Source organism: Globicephala melas, chromosome 16 (assembly GCF_963455315.2).
Source record: "Globicephala melas chromosome 16, mGloMel1.2, whole genome shotgun sequence".
NCBI lineage: Eukaryota > Metazoa > Chordata > Mammalia > Artiodactyla > Delphinidae > Globicephala > Globicephala melas.
In genome coordinates, this window is record NC_083329.1 from 6,434,415 (window position 1) to 6,457,830 (window position 23,416).

At 41.2% G+C, this 23,416-nt stretch overlaps 1 protein-coding gene across 4 annotated transcripts in view; it reads left to right on the forward strand.

The window, feature by feature from the left end:
- The window catches only part of TEX36 (testis expressed 36), a 49,059-nt gene that overhangs the window by 1,837 nt on the left and 23,806 nt on the right, over nucleotides 1-23,416 (forward strand). For 2 of the 4 annotated variants that reach the window (XM_060286417.1, XM_060286416.1), the window contains exons 3-5: nucleotides 420-587; nucleotides 4,938-5,137; nucleotides 21,201-21,321. The gene's annotated coding sequence lies outside the window, so the exon portion shown is untranslated. Of the gene's footprint in view, nucleotides 1-419; nucleotides 588-4,937; nucleotides 5,138-18,344; nucleotides 20,822-21,200; nucleotides 21,322-23,416 lie in introns of those variants that run through there. The other 2 variants (XR_009559354.1, XM_060286418.1) reach the window with 2 other exon arrangements.

A 23,416-nucleotide genomic window follows, 5' to 3' on the forward strand; every position in this document is an offset into this window, starting at 1 on the left:
AGAGATTTAGGTAGTGAAGGAGGATGATCCCTGATGGCAGGAGAAACTAAGCACATCTGAATGACATAAAGTTTACACATTCTTCTAGCTCTAAGTGCTTATTAATTTTTTTCTTTTCCCTCTTCAGAAACGTTTATGTGCTGTGGGTTTAAGTTAATCTAATTGTTTTTAATGTCTGTGATTGAAATATAATGTGGGAAAACATGGGTCATTACTTCCAGAACTTCACATTTTAAGACACTTATTTATGTTCATTTTTATATTTTCCCAGTGTCTGCCTTCCCCTCCTTCCCTGCCCCCCAGCTCCCAGCCCCCGTCAAGGTGTACTTCATCATCTGTGGCTTGCTCTGCCCTGCAGGGGCAGTTATCCTGGATCTTGTAACCAATCAGTGCTCTCACATGTTTACCTGTCTTCCCAGTGCCTGACGCCATCACCACTGAAGAGATGTTTGCTGAATGAATGAACTGCTTATAGTTTGATGCTTCAACAAGTTGTCCCATAACCTGTGTCTGCTGGTGCTTTTCCTTTGCCTAGAATACCTTTCCCTTCCTCACCTGGCTCATTCCTAAAGACTCATCCGTCACAGGTATCATCCTTAAAAAGTCTCTCCTGACACCTCCCTCTCCTTACCCCATAGGGTCCCTTTCTTTGTTCCCAAAACTTGTATGTAGCTTTTTCCTGCACTTGCCCCCTTATAGAAAAATTACGTACTTGTATCTACGTCCCTTGCTGACTGTGAGCTCCTCAAGGGCTAATGTTCTGTCTAATCATCTGTTTCACCAATGCCAACGCAGCACCAGCCCACAGAACTGTTTTAGCCCTCGGGCTAATGCAGCTAAAATGACTGGTGCCAACAGGCTTTTAAAATGCTTATCAAAATGTTTGAGACATAAAAACAATGTTGTTGGCTCCAAGATATACATATTTTTAATCTTGCAAAATGAAAGCTACAATGTTTAATGAAGTAGCTACAAAATTTGCAGTGTCAATGTCATTAATTATTAAAGTTAGTATTCACACAGTTTGTTCCATTCTAAAACTATTTGTATGTTAGATTTTCTCTGCTTACAAAAATCCTCCCAGAACCCAAGATGATTTCAGAGAAATGCCAATCAAAAATTCATTTAGTTACTCGTAGCACACAGTACTTTCCAAAGCAAAATGAGAAATCTTTTCTAAAACTTTTACAGTTGCATGTAAGGCAGATATGCTTAGGGCCCTTGGAATTCCCGAACAGCCCCGCCTACAGAGAAGAAAACTTCAGGGAGTGCTTAGACTGAGGCTTGGGCCCTTCAGTCTGTTTGCCACCGTCCCCTCCATGACCTAGTGTCTTATACCTACTCAGCCTCGCTTGTGTACTTTGCCTGCTGGTCACTGAAAGTCCCTGGTTTTCTGATTCCTGGTCCTGGACTTTGAGCTGGAAGAGAGATTTGAGATTATCTGAGCCAATCCTGTCCCTCTTTAGATGAGAGCAGTGCAGTCCAGAAAGGAGGATAGAATTAACCTGTTGAATATCGTGCAAAGGTAGTTTAAATAGCAAAGGCAGGACTGGTACCCAGGTCCCGGAGTACTAGTAAGTACACTTAGTCTTTAAAACAGTCAAATTGCAAACACTGGCCAGTGGAACTTTGATTTGCTTCCGAATCACCTGAGGAACTTGTTAAGCGAGCAAATCCTCTAACCACCTCCAGATGCTAAGTCAGTATTGCTAGGCCAGTGCTGGGGAATCTATGTTTTTGGTGAGTTACTAGTGTCTGACCACCTTGGCCTGCAGACCACAACTTAGAACAGTGATCTCCAAGGATTATCCCCTGGGGTGCAGGAAGAACTGTGGCTTCTGTTTTGTCTTGTTTTTTTTAATCTGGAAAGTAAAGGCAAAATTAAGCCTTACTAATGCTTAACATACAGGTTGACACAGGTGCCCTTCCTTGGGCCATGGTCAGCTGGTGTATCAGTCCAGTATGATTGGGTTATGCAGCCAAAACAAATGATTCCCAGATGTCAGTGACTTAAACTAGGGATGCCAAATAAAATAAATAAATATAAGATAAACAGAAAAAATTGGGGGTAAGAATTTCCAAATATTTAGTAGCAGTATGTCATATGTGACATTTGGGACAGACTTTCACTGGTCCAGGTAATTTTTACTCCAGAACCCAGGTTGATGAAGCAACCTGCATCTGGAACTAGTAGGGGTGGTGGGGCAACAAAGAGATTGGTGAACCATAAACTAGCTCCTAAAGCTCCGGCTCAGAAGTGAAAAACACACTGCCTCTCACTTTTTTTGGCCAAAATGATACACGTGGCCAAGCTTAGCATCCAGGTGGTGGTGAAGACTAATGGTCCCCTAAGGAAGGACATTGGGTGTCTGTGGACCATTATGCCGTCTACCACGGCATTTGGTGGCTTGGATGGGCCACTGGATGCCATCCACAGGGTAAAATATGACAAAACAAGACCATTAGGGACTTCACTGGCGGTCCAGTGATTAAGACTTTGCCTTCCAATGCAGGGGGTGCGGGTTCGATACCTGGTTGGGGAGCTAAGATCCCACGGGTCTCACAGCCAAAAAAACCAAAACGTAAAACAGAAGCAATATTGTAACAAATTCAATGAAGACTTAAAAAAAAAAAAAGACCTTTAGAAGAATCTTTTCAGAGTTTTGTAATAAGATGGGGATGACCTTGAAAATCTCATGTACCACACAGATCACAGATCATCTTGTGACAAAGCACTTGAAAGAACTGTCAAGCTTAAAAAATGAGTTACTATATTTTGTTTTACAGAAAGTATTCCACATTTACTCATCTTTTCTGTGATGACAAGTAGCTGTCATTAGGATGGTGTAGGAGAGAGTTTCACAAAAATAAACAGACTTAATCTGTTCCTTCATGATAACGGTGATGTTTTTAACAATGAGTGAGAAACTCATTGGTTTTCAAAAGAACTGAATCCTATGGAGAGAGCATTTCTGAAAATAGAGGTTTGCAAATCTTTCCAGTGTTACATGATTTTGTTGCTAAAAGTGATATGTATCGCTTATTAAAAAAAAAAAAAGGCAAATATCCACACAAAACTTAGAAACTGAAATTTCTCACCTCTTTAAAAAGCTCTCCCAGATGGAGAGTTTTGGGATCCATGTCCTAATTGTTTTCTTTGATACTGCTAGTTGGCCTACTCAGAACGCCCAGACTGATCTCTTTGTCAGTCTCCAACTGATTTGTTTACCCCCAAAATGTGCATGTAAGATTCACTGTTCCCAGCTGCCAGCAGGGTTTTTCCTCTCTCCTCTATTTTATACATCCTGTTTTTAATTGTGTTCCATGACAACAGTCAATTGACCTTTCTTCCTCATGTACAAGTAAATGAATTGCATGTGAAACAACTAGCTAAGCATCTCTGAATTATTCCTTGACACCATTTAATTGGTTTGTAAAAGGAGGATTGGTGGACTTCAGAGACGATGGAGATTTAGCCAAATTTCATTTAAAACCTTTGCATGATTTGTGGAAACAATTGAAATGAGCAGTTTGACTTGGTAAGCGGTGTGATTCTTCCTAGTTAGTTTACTTATCTTTTGAGATACTTTAAGCAATGACAGCCATTAAAACCAAGTTTTAAAATAAACGGAACTTAGAAGCACACTTCAAATTGTTATATCACAGCGTTTTCAGCCAAGAGTCACAAAAATAAACCTATTTGACCACTTTATTCTCTTTAAAAAAAATGCTAGCGAGAGCAGAACTAGTTTGCAATCAATAAATAAAATATTTAAAATATTGTTTTAGACTTTAAACATTTTCTACTTTTGTATTTTTATGCTAATGTATTACTGCCAGTATATTATTTACAAATAAATTAAGATGCATATATTGGGGCTACATGTTCAGAATTTTTTTCAACTAATAATAGTATATGATAAGAGTTTATACACCACTGCTTTTAGAACCAAAAACCACATGCTAGCTACTCTTTAGGTCAAGAACAGTTAGTAAATTAATAATCTATATTTTCCTTTACACTTTAATTTGACCAGAGTAGAAAAATTTTAGAGTATAAGATAATGCAAACCTTGATGTGCCATTTACCAGTGTCATAGCAAGGAGCCCTCGGTTACAATTACAGGATACCTTACATACTTACTCTTGATAATTATTTAATTGTTGTTCTGTAGGCTAATAACATTTAAGCAAAATACTTGAAACTATTTGGAAATCATTTCGACTGCATTTGAACTCAATGCAGATACTTTTCTAGATACACGATGAACTCAAATTCTTTTGCAAGCTATTAGCCTTGACTTTCAGAATCCAGCACAGATGATCGTAGGGGCAGGTTGTCTCTGCTGGGTGTTACTTTCCCAGCAGAAACGTCCTTAGAGTCTTTGTGAGTTTTATCCCCCTTAGCTGATTATTACCCTAAATGAATCCTAGCAAAAGTTCCAAACTCACTAACGACTGCTCTCCAGGCACCTCAGTGGTGGCTGGAGCACTAGTGGTGGTTCATGCTGGGCACACACCTTAGGCTGAGGGTGAGAAGGAAAGAATTCTCAAATGAACCTTCAAATCAATCCCTCAGGCAGGCCTCTGCCTTTCCAGTTAAGGGCTTGGCCTTTGCAGACCCTAATGAATCATTTAGCTATTAAGCATTTCCAAGGAAGTTTCCAGTGGAGAGAACAAAAGGAAGGCATCACTTAGTGCAAAAGTGTCCAGTGTCAGAACTGGACCTTTTTACTAAACATTTCTATATTTGTCTTCCTGTGGGCATTGAAGAGATCTATTTTACCTTGTCAGTGTAATGCAGTCACAAGGCTGCACCCAGGAATGGAATCCACTGCAGGAGCATGTTGGACAGAATGGTAACTACTGGATGGACCATGAGTGTTATCCACATATGACAGTTTTTTACATATTTATTTACATTTTGTTCTCTCCAGGAAATGAAGCCAGAATCCACAGATGTCATAATCCATCTGCACGCTTTTGTTTACTACCCAGAAGGCAAGAATATTGCATTTTAAAAGTGTCCGGACTTTTGTTCTTTCTTATCACAAATGACTTGAGAAGATCTGACCATTCACAGTTACCCAGAGTGGAAGTGCCAAAGACATGCTTCCTGGAGCGCTTTGAGATTCAGGTACAAAAGGCATTTTATAAGCACAGAGTGCAAAAGCATCATTTATATTCATTTGCTGCTGTGGCATTTCTCTCTGGAATCTTCCTCGTGTCTGTCAACATCGTGCAAAAGGACTGGCCTCATCTACATTACAAATATCTCTCCTTTAATGGTCTGGAAGTAGGAAAGGGACTGCATAAGAGTGAGCTCTCGTGTTGGAGGGTCTCCCGCTTGTTTATTCCTAAAACTGGTTGGACGTGGTCGTTGTGGATGTCATGAATTACTTTGGAAAGACCTGAGTATGAACTCAGTACAGTGCTTTGTGCATCTTGGCTGCAGTGAATGTGTATTATCTGACTTCAGTGACTCATGGGAGAATCACAGCCTTAGGGAAGAGCTTCTGAGGGGTCATTTAGAATGGAGCCATTCTGGACAGACGGTGGTCAGTTCTCTGCTAGCTTCCGGAGTGGAGAAGTTTCCACCATGATGGCTCCTTTGACCCGTGGCAGATCCTTTCTTGCAGGGTCCCTGCTTGGTATGATTTGAGAAGCATCAAGGACTTTCTGCCCCAGAAGATCTCAGTGTGTGACATCACACACGTGGATGAGGGTTTGCCAACTGTATTAGTTAAAGTAGAGCCTGGCTTGGAGGGGCTCCCATGCCTCTCTGGGAATGTTCTAGAACATGGGGCATTACCCAAGAGACAGAGCCTGGGATGGTGTTACTCAGGTCAAAGGTCTGAGCGTGGGGGGCCATATAAATGAGTGGTGGGGCGGTGTGTATAGATGCAGGAGAGGTGCTTGGAGAGCAGGAGTGCTGCTACCAGGAGAGATGGTTCCCAAAGGGAGAGACCCATGTGCCAAGCCCTTCTCTTTTTCCTCTGCCCAGGGTCCCTTCTGAATCTGCAAATCAGCTGCTGCTTCTCCTCCTCCTTTGCCTTCTTCTTCAAATCTTTTCATCACAAAAATTTCAAATATATACTTAAGCAGAGAGAACAGTAAAATGAACCCCCATGTACCCATCACCATTAGCCACCTTGAAAACTGACCAACACCATCCAGTCTCCTTCCACACACCCTCCCCTTCCTCAGATGATTATTGAAATTAGCTCATACTTTTTTTAAAAAAATAAATTTGTTTATTTTTGTCTACGTTGGGTCTTCGTTGCTGCGCAACTAGAGAAATCTAGTTGCGGTGACCCGGAGCTACTCTTCGTTGCGGTGCGCAGACTTCTCATTGCGGTGGCTTCTCGTTGCAGAGCATGGGCGCTAGGTGCACAGGCTTCAGTAGTTGTGGCACATGGGCTCATTAGTTGTGGCTCGTGGTCTCTAGAGCACAGGCTCAGTAGTCATGGCGCACAGGCCTCGTTGCTCCGTGGCATGTGGGATCTTCCCGGACCAGGGCTGGAACCCGTGTCCCCTGCATTGGCAGGCGGATTCTTAACCACTGGGCCACGAGGGAAGCCCTCCTTAATTATTTTTAATTTAATGCTCCCTGTTGCATTTTTCTGGCCATTTTCTTCTGTCAATCACTGTCTTAAGTCAGTCTCCTGGATTGGCTATGAAAAGACACCTTTCTCAAGGGAGCCCTAAGCAGACACATTTCTCAAGGGAGAAATGTTGAGACTGGCCAAACGACGTAGGCTTAATTCAGTTCCACCCGACAGACACGCATCTAGTCCTAGGCACAGTGCTGGGTTAAGGATGTTGGCAGAACAGGGTTCCTAACCTCAAGGGCATATGATCTAGTTCTGGGAAGAGGACAAGGGCTGTAGCAAGTAGTCAGCAATAGGAGGCGGGATGTCACCACTGAGGAAGGGAAAAGACCAGCTGTGGGGGACCTTCCAGGTTGAGACAGACACACTGGGCTGGGAGGGGTGAGGGTTCAGGGAGGTCAGCAAGGGCCATGGAGCCTGAGGTGTTGAGGAGGGACTTGGAGGGTTGAGTGTGGGGTGGAACAGTGAAGGAAAAACACTTGCCAAAACGTGGAGGTGGGAATAGCTGAGGGAGCTGTGGGAGTGCCCCAGTTGGCTGGAACACAAGGTGCAAGGGGCTTGGTGGGAGGAATGGGGGAAGGAGGGGTGGCTGGGGGAGGAGGGCAATTGGTTTTTCCTAGGTTAAGAACTAGATAATACTTATTTCTAAGTAACGAAAACCAAAACTGGATTTTTAGGGCATGGCTATGAAAAACATACTGCAGACCACACTTAGGAAACCGGAAGAAATCAAGGTGGGCTTAATGGAAGTTAGGCAGCAGGGGTGGTATAAGAAAACTCAGGTAGCTGCCTGAAATAAAGTGGACCCAGCTTCCACTAGCCAGGCGATGCATTTTTTAAACATATAAATGAGGCTTATTGTGATTCCCCACTACATAAAATGTAAGTATAACTGTGGTCTTTTTTTTGCTGCTGAGTTCTGAGAAAATATGGGTTTTTTTGTCTCTGCCAGTGAAATAAATACATGGACAGAAAATTCCTAGCATTGCTTCCATGTAAGGGAGGGCAAAGAAGATGGTGAGCTTTGGCAAAACGTTCATGTTTTGTAAATGAAACAGAAAAGTAACTTGATTTTTCAAAAGAATAAGGTTTTCATTACAAATGTGGGCCCGTTTATGTTGGAAAATTCAAATGTAGCAAAACGCAAAAAGGCAAGAAAATGCATCGTCCCACTATCCAAAGAACATAATTTTTAATGTTTTTGTGTCATATGACGATTTGGGAACATGTTTTTGATACTGAATGACTTCGGTAATTCACCCCGCCCCCCTCCCCACCCCATTCATTGTGCTTATCGAGTGTTGGCATTAGTATTTCTATCTCAGTTGACTTTAAGAGTCAATCCTCCTTTGAGCTCAGATTGCAGATGGAATACAGGGGATCATCTCGATATTGAATGAGAGAGAAAGTTTATTCTCAGATATGCATGAAACCAGCCCTGTGCTTGTTTTTTGATTTTTGTTTTGTTTTTCGTTTGGTTTGGTTTTTTTTTGCAGGGCCTGGGGAAGACTGTAAATGGAGTCTGCAGAGCGTATGGCTAAATATCTAAGGTATATATTCAGCCAACAAATTATTAAATAAAATATGTCCTATCCTCCTTCCTTGGCTAGTACACCTTCATCACAGCCACCCCTTGGAGACTATTAAAATGTTCTATCCTCTGACCCTTCTAACAGGTGCCCCCTGGCCACCCCTTGGGCATAGGGGTACAAACACCAGGTCCTCTGGGCGTCAGGCCTAGGAAGCACACTGTGTGGGCCCCGAAGCAGGCTTGGAGCCATTAGGGAAGGCTCTCAGCAGCTCCAGGTGGACCTGTGTCCCTGTGTGTTGCAGGGGGGTTAGGGCAGGGGTGGCCAGAGGAAAGCCAGAGCAGGTGCCCCTCTGACTCTGATTTGAGTGAATTATTCCATGTTTCCATGTACAGGTGGTATGCTGGGTGCTGGGAACACAAAGGTGAGTGCAAACAGTTTAGTGGGGGCATATGCAGAAGCTGTCAAGGAAGTTCCCCCTCTCAAATGTGAACTTGCAACTATGACTTGACCCAGGCAGTAAAGTCAGGGAGGAGGTAACTAGGCAAAAAGGGCAGAGAAGAGAATTCCAGGCAGAGGGAAAACATAGGTGAAGTCCAGGTATCAGCGGAGAGAGGCACAGCCATTGTGAGGCAGGGGAACACGGTGGTAAGGCTGGGATGGGAGCCACAGGAGCTTGAGATGGGAGGTGGGGCTGGAGAGGCAGGTGTGCACTGACCAGGGGAGGTCTCGGTGACCTTGTTAAGGAATTTCTCAGGATCCTCAGTGAAAGGCTTTGAGCAAAGGGTCACAGGATCAGGGTAAACAAGGCTACCCCATCCTGAATTGATCCTGGCTAGACATAATGGTTCTTTGGACCAGTGGGATAGTGATGGAGATGGAGAATGGCAGACAGGCTCCAGGGAGATTTGGAAAGTAAAATGGCCAGGACTTCGGGGGGATTGAATTAGGGGCAAGTGGGAAATACATATCAGGGGAAATTGGTCAAATAAATGGGGTGGACAATCTGGGAACACTGAAAGGAGGTGAGGTTGGAGGGGTAGGTCATGAGTTGGCTCTGGGACATACAGGTTTGAGGTACCTTTGGGGCACCTAGGACGGTCCTCAGCAGGCAAGAGGATATACCGCTTGAGCAGTAAAAAGAGGTCAGGGCTGCAGACTTAGGTGTGCGAGTCATCTCCACAGAGGTGGTGAGCCAACCTTAACCTTAGGGTTAGGATTAGGGTCCACGGATGTGATGTCTGGGGAGAGACTGTCCACTCACCTGATAGAAATTAAACAACCCAAGCTTTCTGATGCAGATGAGAACCTTAAGAGTGGAATCACACCAACTGTGAACAAAAATGACAAAAACCTTCTAGCAGCCTTGCTCATGACATTGGTCACTGTAAACAGGCTTGTCATGCACAAATCACCTGCAACAACAAAGAGGATTAGGGATGAGTTGGTCACTGTTGCATGGGGACTTTTTGTGCTTGTGAGTTTAAATCAGATTCCTGTTACTTGCACACCATTTTGCCATGTGTATTTGTAAATATATCTTGCTGGCATATTTTATGCTTCAGTTAATTTAGTTGACATCTAATTTAGTTGACATGTAAAAATAAAATCAATTTTCAGACAAAATACCCATAAAATAAGTGGAATGCAATAATAGGTTTCAAGAAATTTAAATGTAATATATTTAGGCTTCTATTCTAAAGCAATTTCATCTAGAATGGTAGATATTGTAGATGTAATTTTTTCCTGAATCTCTCTCAATTATACAATAATAAATGTGGCTACTATATACCCAGAAATTTATTTTTTTAACATCTTTATTGGAGTATAATTGCTTTACAATGTTGTGGTAGTTTCTGCTGTATAACAAAGTGAATCAGCTATATGTATACATATATCCCCATATCTCCTCCCTCTTGGGTCTCCCTCCCACCCTCCCTATCCCTCCCTTCTAGGTGGTCACAAAGCACTGAGCTGATCTCCCTGTGCTATACAGCTGCTTCCCACTAGCTATCTATTTTACATCTGGTAGTGTATGTTAAGTCCATTGCCACTCTCTCACTTCATCCCAGCTTAACCTTCCCCATCCCGGTGTCCTCAAGTCCATTCTCTGCATCTGCGTCTTTATTCCTGTCCTGCCCCGAGGTTCTTCAGAACCACTTTTTTTTTTTTTAGATTCCATATATATGTGGTAGCATATGGTATTTGTATTTCTCTTTCTGACTTACTTCACTCTGTATGACAGACTCTAGCTCCATCTACCTCACTACAAATAACTCAATTTCATTTCTTTATATGGTGGAGTAATATTCCATTGTATATATGTGCCATGTCTTCTTTATCCATTCATCTGTCAATCGACACTTAGGTTGCTTCCATGTCCCGGCTATTGTAAATAAAGCTGTGATGAACATTGTGGTACATGACTCTCTTTGAATTGTGGTTTTCTCAGGGTATATGACCAGTAGTGGGATTGCTGGGTCATACGGTAGTTCTATTTTTACATTTTTGAGGAACCTCCATACTGTTCTCCATAGTGGCTGTATCAAAATACATTCCCACCAACAGTGCAAGAGGGTTCCCTTTCCTCCACACCCTCTCCAGCATTTATTGTTTGTAGATTTTTTTTTTTTTTTCCAGTATGCAGGCCTCTCACTGTTGTGGCCTCTCCCGCTGAGGAGCACAGGCTCCGGACGCGCAGGCCCAGCAGCCATGGCTCATGGGCCCAGCTACTCCGCGCCATGTGGAATCTTCCCGGACTGGGGCACAAACCCGCGTCCCCTGCATCGGCAGGCAGACTCCCAACCACTGCGCCACCAGGGAAGCCCTGTTTGTAGATTTTTTGATGATGGCCATTCTGACTGGTGTGAAGTGATACCTCATTGTACTTTTCATTTGCATTTCTCTAATGATTAGTGATGTTGAGAATCCTTTCATGTGTTTGTTGGTAATCTGTATCTCTTCTTTGGAGAAATGTCTATTTAGGTCTTCTGACCATTTTTGGATTGGGTTGTTTCTTTTTTTGATATTGAGCTGCATGAGCTGCTTGTAAATTTTGGAGACTAATCCTTTGTCAGTTGCTTCATTTGCAAATATTTTCTCCCATTCTGAGGGTTGTCTTTTCGTCTTGTTTATGGTTTCCTTTGCTGTGCAAAAGCTTTTAAGTTTCATTAGGTTCCATTTGTTTATTTTTGTTTTTATTTCCATTTCTCTAGGAGGTGGGTCAAAAAGGATCTTGCTGTAATTTATGTCATAGAGTGTTCTGCCTATGTTTTCCTCTAAGAGTTTTATAGTTTCTGGCCTTACATTTAGGTCTTTAATCCATTTTGAGTTTATTTTTGTGTATGGTGCTAGGGAGTGTTCTAATTTCATTCTTTTACATGTAGCTGTCCAGTTTTCCCAGCACCACTTATTGAAGAGGCTGTCTTTTCTCCATTGTATATTCTTGCCTCCTTTATCAAAAGTAAGGTGACCATATGTGCATGGGTTTATCTCTGGGCTTTCTATCCTGTTCCATTGATTGATGTTTCTGTTTTTTTGCCAGTACCGTACTGGCTTGATTACTGTAGCTTTGTAGTATAGTATGAAGTCAGGGAGTCTGATTCCTCCAGCTCTGTTTTTCTTTCTCAAGATTGCTTTGGCTATTCGGGGTCTTTCGTGTTTCCATACAAATTGTGAAATTTTTTGTTCCAGTTCTGTGAAAAATGCCATTGGTAGTTTAATAAGGATTGCATTGAATCTGTAGATTGCCTTGGGTAGTATAGTCATTTTCACAATGTTGATTCTTCCATTCCAAGAGCGTGGCATATCTCTCCATCTGTTTGTATCATCTTTAATTTCTTTCATCAGTGTCTTATAGTTTTGTGCATACAGGTCTTTTGTCTCCTTAGGTAGGTTTATTCCTAGGTATTTTATTATTTTTGTTGCAGTGGTAAATGGGAGTGTTTCCTTAATTTCTCTTCCAGATTTTTCATCATTAGTGTATAGGAATGCAAGAGATTTCTGTGCATTAATTTTGTATCTTGCTACTTTACCAAATTCATTGATTAGCTCTAGTAGTTTTTTGGTGGCATCTTTAGGATTCTCTATGTATAATATCATGTCATCTGCAAACAGTAACAGCTTTACATCTTCTTTTCCGATTTGAATTCCTTTTATTTCTTTTTCTTCTCTGATTGCTATGGCTAAAATTTCCAAAACTATGTTGAATAATAGTGGTGAGAGTGGACAACCTTGTCTTGTTCCTCATCTTAGGGGAAATGGTTTCAGTTTTTCACCATTGAGAATGATGTTGGCTGTGGGTTTCTCACATATAGCCTTTTTTATGTTGAGGTAAGTTCCCTCTATGCCTACTTTCTGGAGGGTTTTTATCATAAATGAGTGTTGAATTATGTTGAAAGCTTTTTCTGCATCTATTGAGATTATCATGTGGTTTCTCTCCTTCATTTTGTTAATATGGTTTATCACATTGATTGATTTGCATATATTGAAGAATCCTTGTATTCCTGGGATAAACCCCACTAGATCATGGTGGATGATGCTTTTAATGTGCTGTTGGAATCTGTTTGCTAGTATTTTGTTGAGGATTTTTGCATCTATGTTCATCAGTGATATCGGCCTGTAGTTTTATTTCTTTGTGACATCTTTGTCTAGTTTTGGTATCAGGGCGATGGTGGCCTTGTAGAAAGAGTTTGGGAGTGTTCCTCCCTCTGCTATATTTTGGAAGAGTTTGAGAAGGATAGGTGTTAGCTCTTCTCTAAATGTTTTATAGAATTCGCCTGTGAAGCCATCTGGTCCTGTGCTTTTATTTGTTGGAAGATTTTTAATCACAGTCTCAATTTCATTACTTGTGATTGGTCTGTTTATATTTTCTATTTCTTCCTGGTTCAGTCTCAGAGGTTGTGCTTTTCTAAGAATTTGTCCATTTCTTCCAGTTGTCCATTTTATTGGCATATAGTTGGTTGTAGTAATCTCTCATGATCCTTTGTATTTCTGCAGTGTCAGTTGTTACTTCTCCTTTTTCATCTCTAATTCTATTGATTTGAGTCTTCTCCCTTTTTTTCTTGATGAATCTGGCTAACAGTTTATCAATTTTGTTTATCTTCTCAAAAAAACACGTTTAGTTTTATTGATCTTTGCTTTTGTTTCCCTCATTTCTTTTTCATTTATTTCTGATCTGATCTTTATGATTTCTTTCCTTCTGCTAACTTTGGGATTTTTTTGTTTTTCTTTCTCTAATTGCTTTAAGTGTAAGGTTAGGTTGTTTATGTGGGATGTTTCTTATTTCTTGAGGTAGGATTGTATTGCTATAAACTTCCCTCTTACAAATGCTTTTGCTACATCCCATAGGTCTTGTGTCATCATGTTTTCATTGTCATTTCTTACTTGGTGTTTTTTTATTTCCTCTTTAATTTCTTTACTGATCTCTTGGTTATTTAGTAGTGTATTATTTAGCCTGCATGTGTTTGTATTTTATACAGATTTTTTCCTGTAATTGATATCTAGTCTCATAGCGTTGTGGTCAGAAAAGATACTTGATACAATTTCAATTTTCTTAAATTTACCAAGGCTTGATTTGTGACCCAAGATATAATCTATCCTGGAGAATGTTCCATGAGCACTTGAGAAAAAAGTGTATTCTGTTGTTTTTAGATGGAACGTCCTATAAATATCAGTTAAGTCCATCTTATTTAATGCATCATTTAAAGCTTGTGTTTCCTTATTTATTTTCATTTTGAATGATCTGTCCATTGGTGAAAGTGGGATGTTAAAGTCCCCTACTATGATTGTGTTACTGTCAATTTCCCCTTTTATGGCTGTTAGCATTTGCCTTACGTATTGAGGTGCTCCTATGTTGGGTGCATAATTATTTACAATTGTTATATCTTCTTCTTGGATTGATCCGTTGATCATTAGGTAGTTTCCTTCTTTGTCTCTTGTAAGAGTTTTTATTTTAAAGTCTATTTTGTCTGATATGAGAATTGCTACTCCAGCTTTCTTTTGATTTCCATTTGCATGGAATATCTTTTTCCATCCCCTCACTTTCAGTCTGTATGTATCCCTAGGTGTGAAGTGGGTCTCTTGTAGACAGCATATGTACGGGTTTTGTTTTTGTTTCCATTCAGCCAGTCTATGTCTTTTGGTTGGAGCATTTAATCCATTTACATTTAAGGTAGTTATCGATATGTATGTTCCTATTCCCATTTTCTTAACTGTTTTGGGTTTGTTATTGTAGGTCTTTTCCTTCTCTTGTGTTTCCTGTCTAGAGAAGTTCCTTTAGCATTTGTTGTAGAGCTGGTTTGGTGGTGCTGAATTCTCTTAGCTTTTGCTTCTCTGTAAAGGTTTTCATTTCTCTGTCGAATCTGAATGAGATCCTTAATGGGTAGAGTAATCTTGGTTGTAGGTTTTTCCCTTTCATCACTTTAAATATGTCCTGTCACTCCTTTCTGGCTTGCAGAGTTTCTGCTGAAAGATCAGCTATTAACCTTATGGGGATTCCTTTGTATGTTATTTGTTGCTTTTCCCTTGCTGCTTTTAATATTTTTTCTTTGTATTTAATTTTTGATAATTTGATTAATATGTATCTTGGGGTGTTTCTCCTTGTATTTATCCTGTATGGGACTGTCTACGCTTCCTGGACTTGACTATTTCCTTTCCCATATTAGGGAAGTTTTCAACTATAATCTCTTCAGATATTTTCTCAGACCCTTTCTTTTTCTCTTCTTCTGGGACCCCTATAATTCAAATGTTGGTGCATTTAATGTTGTCCCAGAGGTCTCTGAGACTGTCCTCAATTCTTTTCATTCTTTTCTCTTTATTCTGCTCTGTGGTAGTTATTTCCACTATTTTATCTTCCAGATCACTTATCTGTTCTTCTGCCTCAGTTATTCTGCTGTTGATTCCTTCTAGATAATTTTTATTTTCATTTATTGTGTTGTTCATCATTGTTTATTTGCTCTTTAGTTCTTATAGGTACTTGTTAAACGTTTCTTGTATTTTCTTCATTCTACTTCCAAGATTTTGGATCATGTTTACTATCATTACTGTGAATTCTTTTTCAGGTAGACTGCCTATTTCCTCTTCATTTGTTTGGTCTGGTGAGTTTTTACCTTGCTCCTTCATCTGCTGTGTGTTTCTCTGTTTTCTCATTTTGCTTAACTTACTGTGTTTGGCGTCTCCTTTTCCCAGGCTGCAGGTTTGTAGTTCCTGTTGTTTTTGGTGTCTGCCCCCCGTGGCTAAGGTTGGTTCAGTGGGTTGTGTAGGGCTTCCTGGTGGAGAGGACTGGTGCCTGTGTTCTGGTGGATGAGGCTTGATCTTGTCTTTCTGGTGGGAAGAACTGCATCCGGTGGTGTGTTTTGGGGTGTCTGTGACCTTATGATTTTAGGCAGCCTCTCTGCTAATGGGTGGGGTTGTATTCCTGTCTTTCTAGTTGTTTGTCATAGGGTGTCCAGCACTATAGATTGCTGGTCGTTGAGTGGAGCTGGGTCTTAGCATTGAGATGGAGATCTCTGGAAGAGCTTTTGCTGTTTGATATTATGTGGAGCCGGGAGGTCTCTGGTGGACCAATGTCCTGAACTCAGATCTCCCACCTCAGAGACACAGGCCTGACTCCCAGCCGGAGCAGCAAGACCCTATCAGCCACATGGCTCAGAAGAAAAGGAAGATAAGAAAAAAGAAGAAAGAAAGCAGAAAGAAAGAGACAGAGAGAGAGAGAGGGAGAGAGAGAGGGAGGGAGAGAGGGAGGGAGGGAGAGAGAGAGGAAGGAAGGAAGGAAGAAAGAAAGAAAGAGAAAGAAAGAATAAAGTTAAATTACTAAAATAAAAAAAAATTTTAATTATTGAAAATAAAAAAAGTTCAAAGTAATTTAAAAGAGAAAAAAAAAGAAAGAAGAGAGCAACCAAACCAAAAAACAGATCCACTAATGATAACACACGCTAAAAACTATACTAAAAACACCAAAAACAAACAAACAAAAAAACGGACAGACAAAACCCTAGGACAAATGGTAAAAGCAAACCTATGCAGACAAAATAACACAAAGAAGCATACACATACACACTCACAAAAAGAGAAAAAGGGGAAAAAAAAATCTATATATATAAAAAAAGGAAGAGAGCAACCAAATCAATAAACAAATCTACCAATGATAATAAACTCTAAATACTAAACTAAGACAGACATAAAACCAGAAACAAATTAGAAGCAGAAAGCAAACCCCAAGTCTACAGTTGCTCCCAAAGTCCAGCGCCTCAAGTTTGGGATGATTCGTTGTCTCTTCAGGTATTCCACAGATGCAGGTGCATCAAGTTGATTGTGGAGATTTAATCCACTCCTCCTGAGGCTGCTGGGAGAGATTTCCCTTTCTTTTCTTTGTTCGCACAGCTCCTGGGGTTCAGCTTTGGATTTGGACCCGCCTCTGTGTAGGTCGCCTGAGGGCATCTGTCCTTCGCTCAGACAGGACGGGGTTAGAGTAGCACCTGATTCAGGGGCTCTGGCTTACTCAGGCCAGGGGGACGGAGGGGTATGGAATGTAGGGAGAGCCTGCGGCAGCAGAGGCTGGCATGACATTGCACCAGCCTGAGACGTGCTGTGTGTTCTCCCGGGGAAGTTACCCCTGGATCATGGGACCCTGGCAGTGGCGGGCTGCACAGGCTCCCAGGAGGGGAGGTGTGGATAGTGCCCTGTGCTTGCACACAGGCTTCTTGGTGGCGGCAGCAGCAGTAGCCTTAGCATTTCGTGTCCGTCTCTGGGGTCCGCGCTGATAGCCACGGTTTGCGCCCCTCTCTGGAGCCTGTTTAGGTGGTGCTCTGATACCCTCTCCTCGCGTACCCTGAAACAATGGTCTCTTGCCTCTTAGGCAGGTCCAGACTTTTTCCTGGACTCCCTCCCGGCCAGCTGTGGAGCACTAGCCTCCTTCAGGTTGTGTTCACGCCGCCAACCCCAGTCCTCTCCCTGGGATCCGACCTCCGAAGCCTGAGCCTCAGCTCCCAGCCCCTCCCCGCCCCGGCAGGGGAGCAGACAAGCCTCTCGGGCTGTTGAGTTCTGGTCGGCATGAATACTCTGTGCGGGAATATCTCTGCTTTGCCCTCTGCACCCCTGTTGCTGCGCTCTCCTCTGTGGCTCTGAAGCTTCCCTGCTGCTACCCCCCATCTCTGCCGGTGAAGGGGATCCCTAGCTTGTGGAAACTTTTCCTCCTTCATGGCTCCCTCCCAGAGGTGCAGGTCCTGTCCCTATTCTTTTGTCTCTTTCTTTTTTCTTTTGCCCTATCCAGGTATGTGGGGAGTTTCTTGCCTTTTGGGAAGTCTGAGGTCTTCTGCCAGCATTCAGTAGGTGTTTTTTAGGAGTTGTTCCACATGTAGATATATTTCTGATGTATTTGTGGGGAGGAAGGTGATCTCTACATCTCCTCCGCCATCTTGAAATTCTCTCTGAGAAATTTATTGCTTGGAGTAGTTTGTAATGAAACATGAAATTTTCTGTGGATGTTTCCTTTAAAATGTCAAAAAACCTAAATACAAATACTTTGTGTGTTGATGTTTGGCTGTATTTAAGCCATGACAATGATTATTACTTTGGATATAAACACTATCAAATTTTCATTGGGTGAGTTCTTTTTAAATTAATGTTGAGTTATGTTCTGTTTATTATCCTGTTTGCTTATGTTTCCTGCCATTTTCCATTTGTCTGTTTGAATCCTCTTTTTTAATAGTGAGTTAGCAACTGATAATGTGTATTGATTTCAGTTTTGCTTCTAATTTACATTTTTATCTCTTTGGTTGATGTATTTGGCTTAATCATTTCATTTTTATAAGCAGCTGCACAATTTGTTAATTTAGCTAGATGATTAAATTTGGCTTTTAAAGAAAGTTTGTTTTAGAAAATGGTCCCTGAAGTAAATTAGCATTTGGTATTTCCAGCATGTCAAAGGGGCTGGTCTCTTGAAGATAAGTAGACATGTAACTCTAAAATTTAAAAGTGGTATTATAATTTTGAAACCTCTAAATATATAGATCTATATTATCCAGTAGGTGGTGCAAATCGACTCCATTTCAAATGGAAACGTAATTTAAAATTGTGATGTAACTATTTTCACTGTAAAAATAATATTTCAACATGTTTTCTAACTGAAAAATTGTTTTCCTCTATTTCTAAAGGAAGCTTGATTTACTGTCTCAGTGCTCATTTTTCTTGTTTTATTCCACAGGTACCATTATGGTGATGATCACTGTGACAGGGGAGCTGAGAGGGAAAATTGGGGGGGGAGCTGCAAAAACCAGGGAGACCTGTTAAAAATTATAATACAAGAGATATTTGGGAAACACTCCTGTTTACCACTGCAACAAAAAGAATAAAATACCTAGGAATAAACCTACCTAAGGAGACAAAAGACCTAGGAAACTATAAAACACTGTTGAAAGAAATTAAAGATGATACAAACAGATGGAGAGATATACCACGTTCTTGGATTGGAAGAGTTAACGTTGTGAAAGTGACTATACTACCCAAAGCAATCTGCAGATTCAATGCAATCCCTATCAAACTACCAATGGCAGTTTTCACAGAATTAGAACAAAAAATTTTACAATTCACATGGAAACACAAAAGACCCCGAATAGCCAAAGCAATCTTGAGAAAGAAAAACGGAGCTGGAGGAATCAGGCTTCCTGACTTCAGACTATACTACAAAGCTACAGTAATCAAGACAGTATGGTACTGGCACAAAAACAGAAATATCGATCAGTGGAACAGGATAGAAAGCCCAGAGATAAACCCGTGCACATAAGGTCACCTTATTTTTGATGAAGGAGGCAAGAATATACAATGGAGAAAAGACAGCCTCTATCAATAAGTGGTGCTGGGAAAACTGGACAGCTACATATACAAGAATGAAATTAGAACACTCCCTAGCACCGTACACAAAAATAAACTCAAAATGGATTAAAGACCTAAATGTAAAGCCAGACACTATAAAACTCTTAGAGGCAAACATAGGCAGAACACTCTATCACATAAATCGCAGCAAGATCCTTTTTGACCCACCTCCTAGAGAAATGGAAATAAAAACAAAAATAAACAAATGGGACCTAATGAAACTTAAAAGCTTTTGCACAGCAAAGGAAACCATAAACAAGACGAAAAGACAACCCTCAGAATGGGAGAAAATATTTGCAAATGAAGCAACTGACAAAGGATTAGTCTCCAAAATTTACAAGCAGCTCATGCAGCTCAATATCAAAAAAACAAACAACCCAATCCAAAATGGGCAGAAGACCTAAATAGACATTTCCCCGAAGAAGATGTACAGATGGCCAACAAACACGTGAAAGGATGCTCAACATCACTAATCATTAGAGAAATGCACATGAAAGCTACAATGAGGTATCACTTCACACTGGTCAGAATGGCCATCATCAAAAAATCTACAAAGAATAAATGCTGGAGAGGGTGTTGAGAAAGGGGAACGCTCTTGCACTGTTGGTGGGTATGTATATTGATACAGCCCCTATGGAGAACAACAGTATGGAGGTTCCTTAAAAAACTAAAAATAGAACTACCATACGACCCAGCAATCCCACTACTGAGCATATACCCTGAGAAAACCATAATTCAAAAAGAGTCACGTACCACATTGTTCCTTGCAGCTCTAATTACAATAGCCAGGACATGGAAGCAACCTAAGTGTCCATCAACAGATGAATGGATAAAGAAGACGTGGCACGTATATACAATGGAATATTACTCAGCCATAAAAAGAAATGAAATTGAGTTATTTGTAGTGAGGTGAATGGAGCTAGAGTCTGTCATACAGAGTGAAGTAAGTCAGAAAGAGAAAAATACCGTATGCTAACACATATATATGGAATCTAAAAAAATAATGGTTCTGAAGAACCTAGGTGCAGGACAGAAATAAAGATGCTGGCGTAGAGAGTGGACTTGAGGACACAGAGATGGGGAATGGTAAGCTGGGACGAAGTGAGAAAGTGGCATGGACATATGTACACTACCAAATATAAAGTAGATAGCTAGCGGGAAGCAGCCACATAGCGCAGGGAGATCAGCTTGGTGCCTTGTGACCACCTAGAGGGGAGGGATAGGGAGGTTGGCAGGGAGATGCAAGAGTGAGGAGATATGGGGATATATGTATACATATAGCTGATTCACTTTGTCATACAGCAGAAATTACCACAACATTGTAAAGCAATTATACTCCAATAAAGATGTTAAAAAAAATTATAATACAAAGACAAGTCATTTGCTTCTATGATTCAGTTCCATAATAAAATGAGCATAATGTCAGTATCAGTGTTATTCCAGTAGCTTTTATGCCCACATGATGAACTGAATGCCATATTTCATCTTTTGTAGAAATTGGGGGTGTTCCACTCCCAGGAATCTGATATTCTCACACTAGCACATAAAATATGTATACAAGCATATTTTTAAAAGTAATTTTTTACTTGTATCACAGTAATACACATGCATTAAAGGCAGCAAAGTAGAATGATTAGGAGCAGGGATTCTGGAGTCAGCCCGCCTGGGTTGGAGCCCTCTCCACCTCCCTCGATCTGTTTTCTTCCTTTCAAAATGTGGAACAGACACCTACCTTGTAGTGGTATGAGAATTAAATGAGCATATACAGAAAGTGTTTAAAGCAGGCCTGTAGGAGTGTGAACACTGTACCTTTTAAAGTCAAACAGTGCAAAAAGGGCTGTAATAAAAAGGAGCAGTCTCTGGCCACATTCCTCCCGTCTCCCCATATCGCTTCCAGGTAAGTGCTCACAACTCCCGGCTGTTGCTTCTGTTGGTTACCACTGTAACTCCAAATATTATTCTTACACAAATATTTCTTTTAATCCATTTAATCCATTTTTAAGTGTGCAGTTCAGTGGCGTTAAGCACATCCACAATGTTGTGGGACCATCACCACCATCCAACTCCACAGCTTTTTTACCTTCCCAAACAGAAACTCTGTGCCCATTAAACAATAGCTCTCCACTCCCCCATCCCCTCAGCCCCTCATAACCTCTATTTTCTGTCTCTATGAATTTGCCTATTCTAGGTATCTCATAGAAGTGGAACCACAATATTTGTCCTTTTGTGACCGGCTTATCTCACCGAGCATAAAGTCTTCAGAACTCATCCATGTTGCAGCAGGTGTCAGAGCTTCCTTCCTTCTTAAGGTTGAGTAATATTCCATTCTATGTATATGCCACATTTTGTTTATGCATTCCTCTGCCTGTGAATTTAGGTTGTTTCCACCTTTGGGCTGCTGCAAATGCTGCTGTGAATGTGGATATCCAAATATCCGTCTGAGCCTCTGCTCCGTTGTTTGGGATGGCTGTTTCTTTTTTTTTTTTTTTTTTTTTTTTTTTTGCGGTACGCGGGCCTCTCACGGCTGTGGCCTCTCCCGTTGCGGAGCACAGGCTCCAGACGCGCAGGCTCAGCGGCCATGGCTCACGGGCCCAGCCCCAGCCGCTCCTCGGCATGTGGCATCCTCCCGGACTGGGGCACGAACCCGTGTCCCCTGGCTCGGCAGGCGGACCCTCAATCACTGCGCCACCAGGGAAGCCCTGGATGGCTCTTTCTTGGTTAATCATTTTTTAACATTATCTTTTAATTTCCAGACATGTTAAATCAGACATGTGAGGACTTAATTACAACAACTCCCTACTTTTCTACACACTCCCCACCCCCACCCTCGCATAGTTTTGGTTAAACAAACAACCAGTGTTTTGTCTGTTGTAACTTTACAAATGTTGTCAGCTGCTGAGCGAGACGTGCTCCAGTCCCTTGTCTATTTTCCAGAATACTTTTTTTTTTTTCTGGAGTTAACAGTGACATCAACTTTACATTTGCTCAGTTTTCTATGTACTATCATCACTACATTTTCCTTAGTGCCCTGCTACATGTTTACTGATAACAAGCTCCACTGGGGCAGGCATAAGGTTCTTTTTTGTTTTGTTTTTCTTCTTTTTGCAGAAGCCCAATATCCTCCTGCTCCAGTCTGGAGTGGATGTTTCTTTGCACCACTGCATCTTGTGTCTTCCCTTCTTTCTCCTGCTATTTCCCGCATCCCATCTGTGTAGTTCGAAGCACATATTTCAATAGTTTCCTGAGAAAATTTACATGGGGTATAAAAATGTTGAGTTCTTGCATGTGTTAAAAATATATTTGTTTTACCCTTACTATTTGGGAAGATAGTTTGGCTGGGAATAGAAACCTGAATTGAAAAATCATTCAGAATAAGGCACCCTTGTTACTGGTTTTAGCTTTCAGTGCTGCTGCTGAGAAATGGTTATGCTACTTGGATTCCTTTTTTTTTTTTTTCTGTTTTATTTTGAAAAATTTCAAGCCTACTATTAAAAAAACCTAAAGAACAGAACAATGAACACCTGAATACTCCACACCTAGCCTCATTATTATTAACATTTTGCCACATCAGCTTCCTCTGATTTTGTCTTTTTCTCTCCTGGTCAGTTGGTCTGTCATCCATCCATCCACTTATATTTCTATCTCTCTATGCATATATTCACATATATATATCTATATGAGTATAATTTCCTTTGTTGAATATTTGGAAGGTACAGGTATTGTGATGCCTCCATCCTAAATACTTCAGCATAGCTCTTCTCAGAACAAGGACGTTCACCTATATTTGCATAATATTATTATCATAAAATAAAATCCAATAGAGAGTCTGTATTTGAATTCCCCAATGGTCTCATGTCATCCTTTATAGCTGCCTTTCTTCTTTTGCTGATCCAGGATCAAATTGCGGCTGTCACATCACACGTGTTCATTGGAATGGACTCTATCTGTGCCCCGCCCCTGTCTGGAGACCATTCAGTGTGCTCTGGCCAACTTGTGGCTGCCAGAAGCTGCGTCCCTGTGCCTAAGGGCTTTTCTCCAGATTAGCTGTGATTATTAGCCTTGCACTGAATTGCCCATTTTTAGTCCTGTGCTCCTTCACCTCCATGTCTCATGTCTCACCTATGAAGGCTCTCGGGTTCATTTTATATGGAGGATAAGCCTCCGCTCGCCTGCTGGTGATGTCAGAGTGGAGACGGGAGGAATAGTTGCTTGGCTACATAGGGTGGGAAAGGAGTGAGGGTTTAACCCTTCTGTCTACAACTTTTCAACCAATCCTCTGTTTTCAGCCCCTGACTTGCCCTGCCCCCACTTTCCACACTATTTGTGTCTCCCAGTTCTGTGTGTGTCACCTGGCTAACTTCCTAGTGGCACCTGAGATGTAGCAGCTGCTCTTTGCTGCATCCG